Source organism: Hemicordylus capensis, chromosome 9 (genome assembly GCF_027244095.1).
Source record: "Hemicordylus capensis ecotype Gifberg chromosome 9, rHemCap1.1.pri, whole genome shotgun sequence".
Taxonomy (NCBI): Eukaryota; Metazoa; Chordata; class Lepidosauria; order Squamata; family Cordylidae; genus Hemicordylus; species Hemicordylus capensis.
The window spans coordinates 14,911,457-14,924,767 of record NC_069665.1 but is presented as its reverse complement, the minus strand read 5'-3'; the positions used below and the strand labels follow the sequence as shown (position 1 = coordinate 14,924,767).

Below are 13,311 nucleotides of genomic sequence, written 5' to 3'. Positions count from 1 at the left end.
TTTTTAGAGCAAAAGTGAAAATTGCACTTTAATTCTCATATTAAATAAAAGGGTATGCTGATAATGTGGGTTCATATCCTACAGGCTGTGGGTGGCATCTCCACTTGAGGGTTGTGCATTCCCCTCATTGTCATTTGACCCTTTTGTTCTTCCTTGACTTCTTTAATCATTCTGTTTCCTTTGATACCATTGGCTGACCTGTTCAATTGTCACAGTGGCTGGGGATGGGGATGTTCAACAACAACTGGAGAGACAAGCTTACCTACCCCTGCTCTAGTCAGTTGTATTGGCTGCTTTATTACCACGTTATTACCATCCATGATAGTCTAGCAATGGATATGCATATTCTTGAGGAATGTGAATGCTGAGACATACTCAGCCTTTTCTGCATTGATGGTAACAGATCTCATGCCCATAACAGCCTGCTTAGCAGTGTTTGACATTAAGCTCCCACCTGACTTGGGATGTTCATAATATAGTGCACAGGCCCAATGGCATTAAAGCTTAGTGCTGAGTTGACTCATTCATATTGTTTTACAGTCAAGGCAGCACCGTTCTGCTTGACAGCTGCTTTATTTCTGCTCAAAATGTCCTTGAGTGTTGATCATCTTATTCCTGGCAGCTAAATGGCCTGTACTTTGCAACATTCCTTTCAGATAATGCCAGCACAGGTGAATGTGTGTGACACTCCTTTGCCTATTAAGGCAGTCTGCAGCAATTAGTATCAAGAGTCAATAAAGTGGACTTGATTGTTTAAACAGACAGCCATCAATTTAATTTAGTAGGGATCTATGGACTTTTCCCATTTTGACCATCTCAAGGCTAACATACTCATTTGGCAGCCAACCCAGGGCTGGGGAATACAGATGATTTCCTCTGGGATGCAAAATAAATTTGTTTGTGTGTGTGTGTGTGTGTGTGTGTGTGTGTGCATGTGCGCATAGCCATGCTATCATACTATCATGCTTTTGCCTGTCGGCCTCTCCTCAGGTGGGTCAGATGGCACCAGCAGAGAACGTTTGACCGTAGGCATCCTGCCTAAAAGGGATACTCATTTCATTCCTAACTATAAATCAAGGACGGTATACTGCACTCAAAATGGGGGTAAAGAAGGAAGAAATGTAAACTATAAAATTCTGCACACCATCCCTCAAAAGTATAACAGTATATGTGGATGTAAATCTCCCTCCCTCCCCCCTCTCTCCTATTTCTCCCCCACTGGCTTTGGTGCCCCACTGGCTTTGGCCATTTCAGTTACCGGTTGAGGTAATGAAGCATGAGAACAGCCTTGAAATGTCAGTGACTGAAGAATAGCAGAATATTCTCAGGTTTCTAGGGGGACTTGGACATTCATCATGAAATTATGTATAGAGTATATGGAGACGACTCCATGTGTTCCAATGGTCCCTATTTATCAACAACACTCTGAAATTCTTGGCACTGTTATCTCACCTCTCACTTAATTTGGGTCTCCTTGCCCTTGCAAGTGCACACCAGAGTTGCCAGAACCTAAGGGGTATACTTGTGGGTCAAATGGGCCATAAGCCAGAATTTGGCTTTTTAAAAGCCAAATCTGGCCACCTAGATGCACACACGCATACACTCACACTCACACCCATGCATCAAGGACACACACACACATCAAAGATACACCTGCATCAAGGGAAGCTGGGCGGCATACATTATACTGGTAAGCTGGTCCACTGGTACCCATTGTGGCCACATCCACACATAACATGAAACTGGAGGTGAAGAGGCCTCTGGTTTCAGTGTGTGTGTGTGTGTGTGTGTGTGAATGTGGGCCACTACAGTTAAGACAAAAACCTGACCTATGGTTTTCCTCCCCAGACTCCACTTTGTATCTTTGGTTTGTAGCAAGGTTTACCTCCAGTTTAGCAGTGCTAGCATTACATATGAACGTGGCACTGTGCTCTGCCTGTTCTGCAACTGGAGTTCGAGGAAGGAAGTTCCTCCCTCACCCTGGCTGCTATTGGCTGCTGGGGCTCTCCTTCAGTCAAGAAGGAAACATCGGCAGCCAGTTTCCCCTCCTCTCTGCAGTCTCGCTGTCTGCAGAAAGGGAGGTCTCCATGACGTCCGAATTCAGACAGCAGAGTGCAGGGTGGAGGAGCTGAACCATGGGTCCATTGGACCCGCTGTTCTGCATTACATGTGAATGTGGCCAGTGACTAAGGGCCTGGTTTCAACATGGTGTTCCCCTCTGAACACTGCATGGATAAATTTTCCTTGTATACCTAGGGATGACACTGGTATTTGATACAACATGCAGTGACACATCTACCACAACTGGAGATGATCATTTCACATGGTTGATAATGCACTATAGGACCAAAGAGAAAAGAAACACATCTTTGCTATTAAAACAGTGTAGAACAGTGTTGGTGGGAGAGATCTGTGAATAGACTCTTTTGTGTGGTGTTTTAAGGGTTCATCTTTTTGTGTGGTGTTCTAAGGGTTCATACCAGCTGTGCCCCCACCCAATTTGGACTGGGATTATCATGATGGTGAAAGGGGTCTTAACCCTTTCCTCATGCCATTTTCCTGACTAAAATATCACCACCCCAGCTATTTGCCCCAATTGGGCAAAGCACAGTTAACAATATGTTTTGCCTGTGAAGCAAGTAGCAGCTTTTATGGAGGGGTGGGATTTTAATTGGAAAAACAGCACTTGCGAAGATGGTTAAACTTGTCTCATCTCAGCATCATGATCTCTTTCCATATCAGCTATATATATAGACAATAACTCTAAATCCACTAAAGCTGCTATAGACACTGTTCTCCTGTGTCAAATCTAGTTTGGTCCTTCATTGTACTGTTTTGCAGGTTGTGAGCTGTGACTCAGAACACCAGGCTAACCATGCTATGGGATGAATATTCAAAATTCCTGCTTTTAGGGCTGGCATTTTGCAACACTGGAAATGATGCCTACACTTTGAAAAGTGCACAGAAAGCAAGAGGGACTTCTCCGATCTCTGCTTGAAGTGGGTGGGAAAGAGAGTAGTAAGCATTCTCTACTAAAGTCATCTGTTCTTTTTGGATGAGGCAATTTAGGACCAAAAAATGGAGTCAAGCAATACCTAGTTCTGAGAAGCATCCCATTGATTTTCTTAGGTGCTATGAATTTGAAAACTGGTGATGGTTTCTGTGGATGCCATGATTTCTAAGAAAAGGCTCTTTACTGGGTGGGTGATTTTAGATGTCCACTCTGACAGGAATTTCAATTGCCTTCCTGAACAGAACAGCAAACAAGCACCACTTTTGTTGATTGTCATGTAAACCCGGGTGTCCATATGGCACTTAGATTCTCTGTTTCATTCTAAATGTGTTTTCCCCCCTGAAATGATTTCACTCCTGCTGTGCTCACTCAGGAATGTAAATTTCCTGTTTCAGTATCTAAATCATCAAAGAGCAGTCAAAGGTGAAATATTCAAATTCAACTATAATTCGTGAAGCAGATCAAGTGTAGACAGAAAGGTTCTCTCAACTCTATCCAGGGTTCATACACCCTAGTAGCTTAGCTCTGCTAATGTTCTTTTATTGTTTTATCGGCACTGTATATGATATACATGTATCATATTCATGTATCATGTATCACTGTATATGGTGTTTTATTGTTTTAATTATTTCATGCCACCTTGTGTCTGTTTTTAATAAAGAAAATCTGGATGTGTATCATTTATATAAATCAATCAATAAAGGCTAGAGATGGAAATGTCAAAGAAAATCCTCATACTCTAACCAAGCTGTGGAGCTAAAGATCCTTTGTGAATCCAAAGGATGGATAAACCAGTATGTAGAAGGATGGTTCGTACATGGATGTACATCACATGATTTCTCATGGCAACTCAACACTGGATAATTCACTGCTGGATGTATGAATGGCACAGGAGAAAGCAGATGTTGACAATATGGTTAAATTTAATGGATTTGGAAGAACCAGACTCCATGGGGGTGCTTCCACTCATTGGCCTTCATGTTCTTGTCAATCATATGGATCTTTATGCTGGTTCACTTTTATCATTTGATGGAAATACTAATGATGATGGACATACTAGTGATGATGGGAAGCGCCATGGAGTCCAGGTCCCAGTTTCTGGCCAGGAAGGAATCAAGGGGGTTGGCCTGGCTCCTGGGAAGCTGGAAGACTCTCCTATCTACCTGGATGTGCTGGCTTCTTCTTCATGTTGTGGGATAAAGGAGTCAGTGGATGAGTCCTCTTTAAACAACAGAAACTTTTTAAAATAATTAATTCAAGCAATAGGATCATGAAATACTATTACTGTATTGTTTGACATTTTGCTGTAAAGTTGTAGTCTGGTGATCAGAGAGAAATGGGGAATGGGGGGGAAATAAATAAATAAGGTGTGTGTGTGTGTGTGTGTGTGTGTGTGTGTGTGTGTGTGTGTGTTGGGGGTGTGCCCTGCACCCCTGCTTTTGGGAAAGATAGTTTGAATAGGTTGGTTGGTGACTGTCAAAGCCAGATTGGCTCAGGAAATCAGAAAAGCTATTTCTATTTTTTTGTTTGGGACGAAGGGGGAAGAAGTAGTTAATGTTATTTCTCAAGCCAATGGGATATGAGCTGGGAAAACTCACCCATCACTACTGTGTCCATTTAAAAATAGTCTTTAATGTGGTCTGTCTGTGGGGTTTGACCCATGGTGGTTCATTAACAAGATGCTGCATGCATTGGGCAGTGAGCAAATGTGGATGTGTGATCCAAATTAGGGGTGTGTACGAACCTATTTTTTGTGGTTCAGTTTGAATTAGGACCAAATTCAAACTGGACCACTGGCCTGTGAAATGGTTTGGTCAAATTGTCGAATTGTATTCAATTGAACCAGCTCAAACCGATTCGATACAGTTCGACGATTCAGAGGGCTATGCTTGTAAGGGGAGCGATTGCTCCGTTAACCTTGTTTTTGTGCTCATGTGTTGCCATGGCGTGCGGCGACACATGAGTAGATCCCTGGCTGGGAAGTTGCAAGCAGGGAGTCTCTCCAGGATGCCCTGCTCATGAGGGGCATCCTTGAACTTCTGCGGGCCACACGGCCCCCAATCCCTGCAGCCCCCAGCAGCTCCATGATGGAGCCGGCAGCCATGTGGGCAGCCGATCCGGCCACCCAGCTACAAATTCATATTCATGAGAGGGAGGGCCGCTTTTGAGTCCAGCTGTTCATTGGGGGCTGAGGTGCAATGAGCATAGAAGCCTGTATTGTGGGCTCCAGAATGTGCAGGACCTTTGGGACCCGGGTGCAGTATTACATATTGCATTTTTACACCACTGTGCAGTACTTCAGGGATGCAATATGGGAGTAAGAGAAATAATAATTGGTAGTGCTATATTCTGGCACTGTTTGTTTATGTATATGTACCCCCCACCCTAAGAATTGGTGTCCTAGTTGATCACTTAGGTTTGCCTAGTGGAGGGACCAGCCCTGATAGGTAAGCAAGAATCTGCTGAGGTGGTGGGAACGTCATCTGAAACCTACCTCTTCTGTAATGTGGGGACAGACGGCAACTATCCAAGGGTAAATGCCATGAAAATATAATGCGTGCACCAGCCCACAAAGCAGCTACAATGATTTCCCTAGATGAGTCTTATTATGCCTCTATTAATCTACTAATTATTTAGACAATTTTTCAGGCTTGCATAGATGCATTTCTAATCAGAAATATTACTGAGCCCAGAATGTGGTAGAGATTGCTGATCTATGTGCTTCTCTGCATATCAATAAGGGTTTAGCAGCTCACATTACAGAGGGGCAAGTACCATAATGTGACCAATATAAATTAAGGGGAAAAGGAAAATGGCACACTCAGTCTTCTGTATTCATTAGAGATCTAAATATACAAGCAAATATTGTAGATGTCTTGTCACTTCAAGGAAATGTGTTTAAAGGTGGTGAAACACTTTAATGACATTGCACTTTAATGACATTGCCAAAGGTATGCTTTGGCAGCAGTGGAAGTACATTGGAGAAGGAATTTATTTACACCTAAATTTCACAATAAAAGCTGTGGGAAATGAGAGCTGTTGTACACTAGAAAAAGTGTATGTGGGGTATGAATGTTGTTTCTACTAATTTCTGTTGTGCCACATCAAATTCAGGGACTATATGGAAGGGATGTGCACTAATCAAATTCTGTAATTTGAATTTGAATCAAATCACTTTGAAACAGGGTTGATTTGATTTGAATTGGAAGTGATTTGATTTAAATTTGAATACATTCGACCCTGTTTGGGTGCCTTTTTAACCAATCAGGGTGCTAGAATGGCTTTAAAAGGTGCCCAAAGGGTGTCAAATCAATTTGAATCGATTCAATTTTGAATCAAGTTAATTCGATTCAAATTCAAGTCAAATTACCCCTTTTAGGGGTGATTTGATTCAAATTCAAATTACTCAAATTGCCTAGATTTGATTCAAGTAGATTTGAATTTGAATTTGAATCGATTCATACATCCCTACTGTATCACATAGTTACTTCCCCACACCAACCCAATTGGTTTTCGGGGAGGGGTAATGTAGCCTAATTATCTGGCTGAGCCTCATAATCAGGGGGGAGCTACAATAGAGCGGATGGGTCCAAATAATTCATGTCCAGTCCACCTTGCCCTGCCACAGGGTCTATTTTGGTCACCTCCCCTACCTCCCCCCTGCCAATGGCCAGCTTACCAGCCTCTCTGCAGTGCTCTCTGCAGTGCCGCACATGTTGCACATTCCCAGTAGCACACAGTGCTCTCGCAGCCGGCTGCTGCTTCCCAACTGCTTGGGGTTCTGAATGTCCTGAGGTGGCTGGGAATGAGGGTGTGCACTCCTGCTGGAGCATGGGTGGTAGGAGCATGCTCCACCATCACTGCGGGCAGGGAGACCATCCCCACCATGCCATCAATGCTGTGGGAGTAGAGAGCTCACCACCCTCAAGGGAGGACTACCCATGAGAACATGGACTTCCTATGCCCTCTCTACACCCCTGCTCATAATAACTTGATTCAGGAGACTAATTTGCAAGGATCCTTGTTTCCTGCAGCAGTTTCCTCAGGGGCAAACAAAGCCCTCTTTCCTCTCCACAGTGACCATTAGGGGAGGGTGTCCTCGGCCTCCGAGACAGCACATTCTCCGGTGCACTGTCTCAAGACTCACACCATTCCCTATGATGGTCATTTTGCTTCCAGCTCCCTGCATCCTAGTATATGTGAGGTTATTAATCTGGTCAAAGCCACGCAGAGCAAACTAAGTACATTAAAAATGAATGCACAACTTGGAACTGAGGGAACCTAAAAGGTCTCATTTCTGAAATAGGATTTCCCCACTTTACTCCTGACAAACATGTCTTTGCCACCCCTTCAATCTTTGCTTATAATGCTTGTTTTTCAATTATATTCTAGTGCTGTGTGGAAAAGGGGTTTGGGGTATGTTCATTAAAAAAACAAAAACCAAGGCACAGCATAAACCATTCATATTGCAGCTCCAACATAGTTCCCTTAGCTAAACCAGACTGGACAGTTCATTAATAAGAAAAATTAATAGCACAAGGTTGCAGAGAAACAATAACGGATTATGACTGGCCTGTGGCAGCCTTCTGAATTCCATGTACCTGAATAAAAATGATTCCCCCTTTCTGACAATAAAGGTTTCTTTCCAACATAGTTGGAAGACAGAGTCCATCTTTGTAATTCTGTGGAAGGAAAAAAGCTGCACTTGAAATGCCTGCTATGACAGTAGGAAAAACAGAGGCCGCATTCACATGTAACATGGAACCATGGGTCCAGTAGACCCATGGTTCCACACCCCTCCCCCCACTCTCCCATCCAAATTCATATGTAATGGAGAATGTCCTCTCTTCAGACAGGAGGGTGACCTCGATGTGTGGGCTTCCTTCTTGACTGAAGGACAGCCCACACAGCCAATCATGCTGTGTTGAGGGAATGCCACTCCCCGCCACTCTTATGCAACTACAGGGGCTGGGGTTGTACCCTCAGCCCCCTTGAGGCAAGCATGGAGGCCACCATGTTGGACTTGGGCACCTGATGCGGGCTAGCCAATCAGATGCTAGGAGTGGCATTTCAAGATGCCGGCTCTATAGATCTCCTTCTCAGTTGCAGCCCTCCCTCCCACCCATTTCAGTGAGGGAAGTCTGTTCGTTGTTTGGGGCCAAGTAGGAATTTTTGGGGTCACACCTGATTGGCCTTGGTGTGGCCTTATTTTGCCTACTTCTCACTGAAGCTGATTTAGGGTTATCACCTTTTGATTGGCCACTTGCTGATGAGTGTGTTAGTTTAAGTGTATTGATCGGTGTTTGACTGGAGGACCATTTAAGGTGAGTAGGCAAGCTTAGGAAAGGACAGCCCTTGAAGGTTTTATTTTATTTTATAAAACATTTCTATTCTCTTTTTGTGAAACATTCAAAAATGTTGACAGTATTAAAACAATCAGCTGACACGATGAGGAAAATTACTCAATATAGAACCACTGAAATTAGAAGGGCTAATTTTCCTCATTATTACAATTTAAAAAAACAGTAGGTGTTTGGCTTGGTGTGTCACAGGCCTGTACAAAAGAGTCAAGGGGACATTAGCACTGGTGGGAATTAAATAATTACTAGCCAAACCCCGCACAGAACATCTGCGCGCTTTGGGGCCGGCTGTTTCTCTCTCTGTCTCCCTCCTGCCCTGGTCTCTCCTCTCTCCCCAATCCCTCCATCCCCGTGCTCTCTAGCCATCCCCCCTTCTATTCCTCCCCCTCCGCCCACACAGAGCCTCACCGGGCGGCGGGCAGCCAAAGAGGGCCACTGTTACCACCCATTCCCCACTAACCCCTGCCAGCGCTGCCAGGGCCAGTATGTCCCGCCTCCTCCCGGCCCAGGCCGCAGCCACGATGGTTGCAACCACGGCCAGGCTAGGCCTGCGCCCCCCACCTCCTAACAACATCCAGGCCAATAAGCAGCCGGATTGGCTGGGCGGCGGGAGCTCACACGCAGGTGGGGCCGCTGCCACCGCCTCACCGTGGCTGCTGCCATTTCCCCCTGCAGCAGGTCAATGGCCTCCTGTCATGTGTGAGCTCCCGCTGCCCAGCCAATCTGGCGCCTCCACCACCCAGCCAATCCGCTGGGTTTCCAGGACGCATCCCCACAGAGGCACGTCTACGAAAATTAATATAATAGATTCTACCCACAGTCTTTCCCAAGCATTTCTCTCTCACTCTTTGATGTACTCTTTCAGGCTCTGGAGACCAAGCAGGTACCTTTACCTGTATGACACCCATGACCACACAGTGGGAAACCTGGTGTCCACATTGTTTAGACTATGCTGGTCCCTAAGACCTCTTTAAAAACAGTATTTCAGATTTCACTATCCCTTGGGGTATAAAGGTAGCATTGAAAGTTTGTGGGTTTGGTAAAAGCTTCATAAGAAGAGAGGAAACAAAATAGATAGTGAGGCTGTTCATACAACCAGATATCCCTGGGTAGGATCTCTTTTCACATGACCGGAGAAACCTGGGTTAAACCAGGAACTCCTGATCATCTGGGGAATCAGGATCCCTCCTGACCCAGCCAGTCCAAACTTGGGTAGCCCAGACAACCTCACCCATCCTACCTTCTTCTGTGGTTGTCTCTATATGTGATCTGCAGTAAATACAGTTCTGAGTGCTGGTGGCCATGTTCATCATAGAGTTTTGAGCTTTCAGGGACAGGAAGAGCTGAGCTGCTGCAGTGCTGAGTGCTGCCTCGCCACTGCCCATGTGATGCATTGTGGGATACTGGAGGACCCAGCTTGGATTTTCTTCCCTCCTGGAGAACGCAACAGCCTAATAGTCTGGGGACTGGGTAAGTTAACCCAACCAGGGGTCTGGGTCATCTGGGAGGCATGAGGTAAGAGCATGCCTCCCCTCCAGCCCACCCCCACATGGTCATGAGAACAGACTCAGTCAATATTCAAGGGGAAAGAACTTCAATGCCTTTCCTCATGCAGATGTAAGGTTCTCCTGGAGAACGCAACAGCCTAATAGTCTGGGGACTGGGTAAGTTAACCCAACCAGGGGTCTGGGTCATCTGGGAGGCATGAGGTAAGAGCATGCCTCCCCTCCAGCCCACCCCCACATGGGCATGAGAACAGACTCAGTCAATATTCAAGGGGAAAGAACTTCAATGCCTTTCCTCATGCAGATGTAAGTATTTATACACATGTGCTCAAATTTTTGCATTATTCATACAAGTTCCCAGGATTCAGTTTCTTGACTCATTGAGATCATTCATACAATCCGAAACTACCCGGGTTTGGGAGCTGTGTGTGTTCCCAGTTTTCAGTTGTGTGGATGCAAAGTAGGAGGAAAATCTATGTAGCTTTCCATCCTACCTTGCTTCCACACACTCACTTCTACCCAGGTTTCCCTCCTAACTTGCTCCCATACAACCCAATATTGGGAGCACACACAGCTCCCAAATCTGGGTAGAACACAGTTTTGGATTGTGTGAATGACCTCATTGTTTGTTCTGTCTTGGTTCAGAATTTGTATTATAAAGAAGAAAAACTTATGTTCCTTTAAATCACTGCTCTCCAGGCAAGGAGGCTGAGCCTGGGAGGGGCAGTCCAAGCCTGGATGTATTTAAGGTCATTTAACCTCTGGTCCTTTTCCTAACAAGTTGCTCACTTGGAACTCTGCAGGGTTCTGCAACCCTGGATGCCTCACCTTGTGGGTTCTTGACTGCAGGATAGGGCAGTCACTGTGAGGATAAAACAGGATGGACTATACATGCCATTCCAAGCTCATTGTAGGAACAGTGGGTGAAATTAGGGGTGTGCACAAAACTGCCTGGCCTGATTTGGTTCAAGTTCGAACCGGACCCTAACTGGACTGGGCCAGTTCCCCCCCCCCCCTTAACCCCTTTGTTGTTTGGTTCAGTTTAGGGGGTGTGGAGGTGCTCTTCAAGGTCTTTTGGAACTGCACCCACAGGGCCAATTACCACTGGGATTATTTTGGTCTTTTTCTGCCACAGCCTTTCAATTTCAATTTGTAGATGTTTGTATTTGGTGATTTTTTCTATTTCTTTTTCTTCTATTCTGCTATCTTCTGGTATTGCTGTGTTGATTATTTTGACTTGTTTTTCTTTCTTCTCGACTACAGTGATATCTGATGTATTGTGTGGCAGATGTTTGTCTGTTTGTAGTCGGAAGTCCCATAATATTTTTACATCTTCATTTTCTTCAACTTTTTCAATTTGATGGTCCCACCAATGTTTGGCTACAGGTAGCTTGTATTTTTTGCAGATGTTCCAGTGTATCATCCCTGCTACTTTGTCATGCCTTTGTTTGTAGTCAGTCTGTGCGATCTTTTTACAACAGCTGATTAGGTGGTCCACGGTTTCATCTGCTTCTTTACAAAGGCGGCACTTGCTGTTTGTGGTTGATTTTTCGACTTTTGCTCTTATTGCATTTGTTCTTAGTGCCTGTTCTTGCACAGCCAGTATTAAACCCTCTGTTTCTTTCTTCAAGTTGCCATTCTTAAGCCATTGCCAGGTCTTGGTGATGTCTGATATTCCACTTATGTTGTGCAAATATTGACCATGCAGGGGCTTATTTTTCCATTTTTTCTGCTCGGTTCTTGACTTGTTCTTTCTTGTAGCCTTGCTTTGTTTCATTGGTGTTGAATAGTTTCGCATTATTGACTATCTGAAGTGCATCTTTTTCACTGTCCTTGATATATTCTTCAAGGTCTCTTTTCTCCTCCTCTACTGTTTGAAGGACTTGCAGCATTCCTCTTCCACCTGAGCTGCGAGGGAGATATAGCCTATCGACATCACTGCGGGGGAGCAGAGCATGATTGATTGTCATGATTTTCCTGGTCTTACGATCTAGTGTCTCTAGCTCTGCCTGGGTCCAGTCTATTATTCCTGCAGTGTATCTGATAACAGGTATAGCCCAGGTGTTTATGGCTTGTATGGTGCTCCCGCCATTGAGTTTGGACTTTAGGATTTTTCTAACTCTCCCGATGTATTCACTTCCCATTTTTCTTTTAACTTCAGTGTGTGCGATGTTATCAGCCTGGAGAATGCCCAAGTATTTGTAATGTTCTTTCTCTTCCAGGTTCTTGATCTTGCTTCCATTGGGCAGTTCTATTCCTTCTGTTTTTTGTTATTTTTCCTCTGTTCATTATTAATGCAGCACACTTGTCTAGTCCAGACTCCACTGCTATATCGCTACTGAATATACGGACAGTGTTTAGCAGTGATTCGATTTCTGACTGGGACTTTCCATACAACTTCAGATCGTCCATGTACAGCAGATGGTTGATTTTACTTGATGTTTTAGATGCTTGGTATCCAAGGCCTGTTTTGTTTAGTATTTGTGAAAGTGGGGTCATGGCGATTACAAACAACAGAGGGGATAGTGAGTCCCCTTGGAAGATGCCTCTTCTAATGCTAACCTGTCCAAGTGTCTCACCATTGATTGTTAACTGTGTACTCCACATGCTCCCTGCTTTTAAAAATATATCTGAATGTTTTTGCTGACACCAATTGTTTCTAAACATTTTAGTATCCATGTGTGAGGCAATGAATCGAAGACTTTTTTGTAGTCAATCCATGCAACACTTAGATTGGTTTTTCTTCTCTTGCAATTTTCTAAAATCATTTTGTCAATCAGCAGCTGGTCTTTTGTGCCTCTGGTGTTCGGGCAATTTCCTTTCTGTTCAACTGGAAGCTGTTTGTTAGTTAATAAGTGTTGCATCACTTCATCTGCTGTTATTCCAGTTAATAATTTGAACATGGTTGGAAGGCAGGTTATCGGTCTATAATTACTTGGAACTGCACCTTTTGCTATTATTGTTATTATTATTATTAATTTCTTTTTTAACTTATCCTCTCTGGGGGCTTCTCTGAGGTGGCGGGGGGTCGACAGAGGTCCCCCTCCCCCTGCCGGCCTTCCTTTATGCAAAAATCACCCAGTTCGGGCAGTCTTTGACTCTTTCTGGGCCTATTCCTCAGTGTGACAGCCATTTTGGAGGCTGCCGCACATGCGCAGTAGGACCTTGCATGGCCTGATCATGGTTTCCCTGCGTCTAGTCCAGCACTCTAACCACTGCATCATGGTTGCAAACCTCTGATTATTCCATCCTATAGTTGCTGCAAAGGATCCTTCCAGTGTCATTAGCTAAAGTGCCTCCCTCGGAATTGTCTTGCCTGCTGTATTTATAAATGATCCCTAAAGGTTCATGGACACAGGGAGAAGTCATGGCATGGTCCAGCGGCAAAGCTCAAGCTCCAGAGATTGCAATAATGCTTATAAGTCTTCTTCCC

The 13,311-nt window shown here is 44.5% G+C and overlaps 1 protein-coding gene across 3 annotated transcripts in view; it reads left to right on the top strand.

The window, feature by feature from the left end:
- The window catches only part of LOC128334384 (cadherin-11), a 173,434-nt gene that overhangs the window by 87,134 nt on the left and 72,989 nt on the right, over positions 1–13,311 (top strand). Inside the window, exon 1 of one of the 3 annotated variants that reach the window (XM_053271161.1) lies at positions 2,874–2,999. The exons of the other annotated variants lie outside the window; for them this stretch is intronic. The gene's annotated coding sequence lies outside the window, so the exon portion shown is untranslated. Of the gene's footprint in view, positions 1–2,873; positions 3,000–13,311 lie in introns of those variants that run through there. 3 annotated transcript variants of the gene reach the window in all.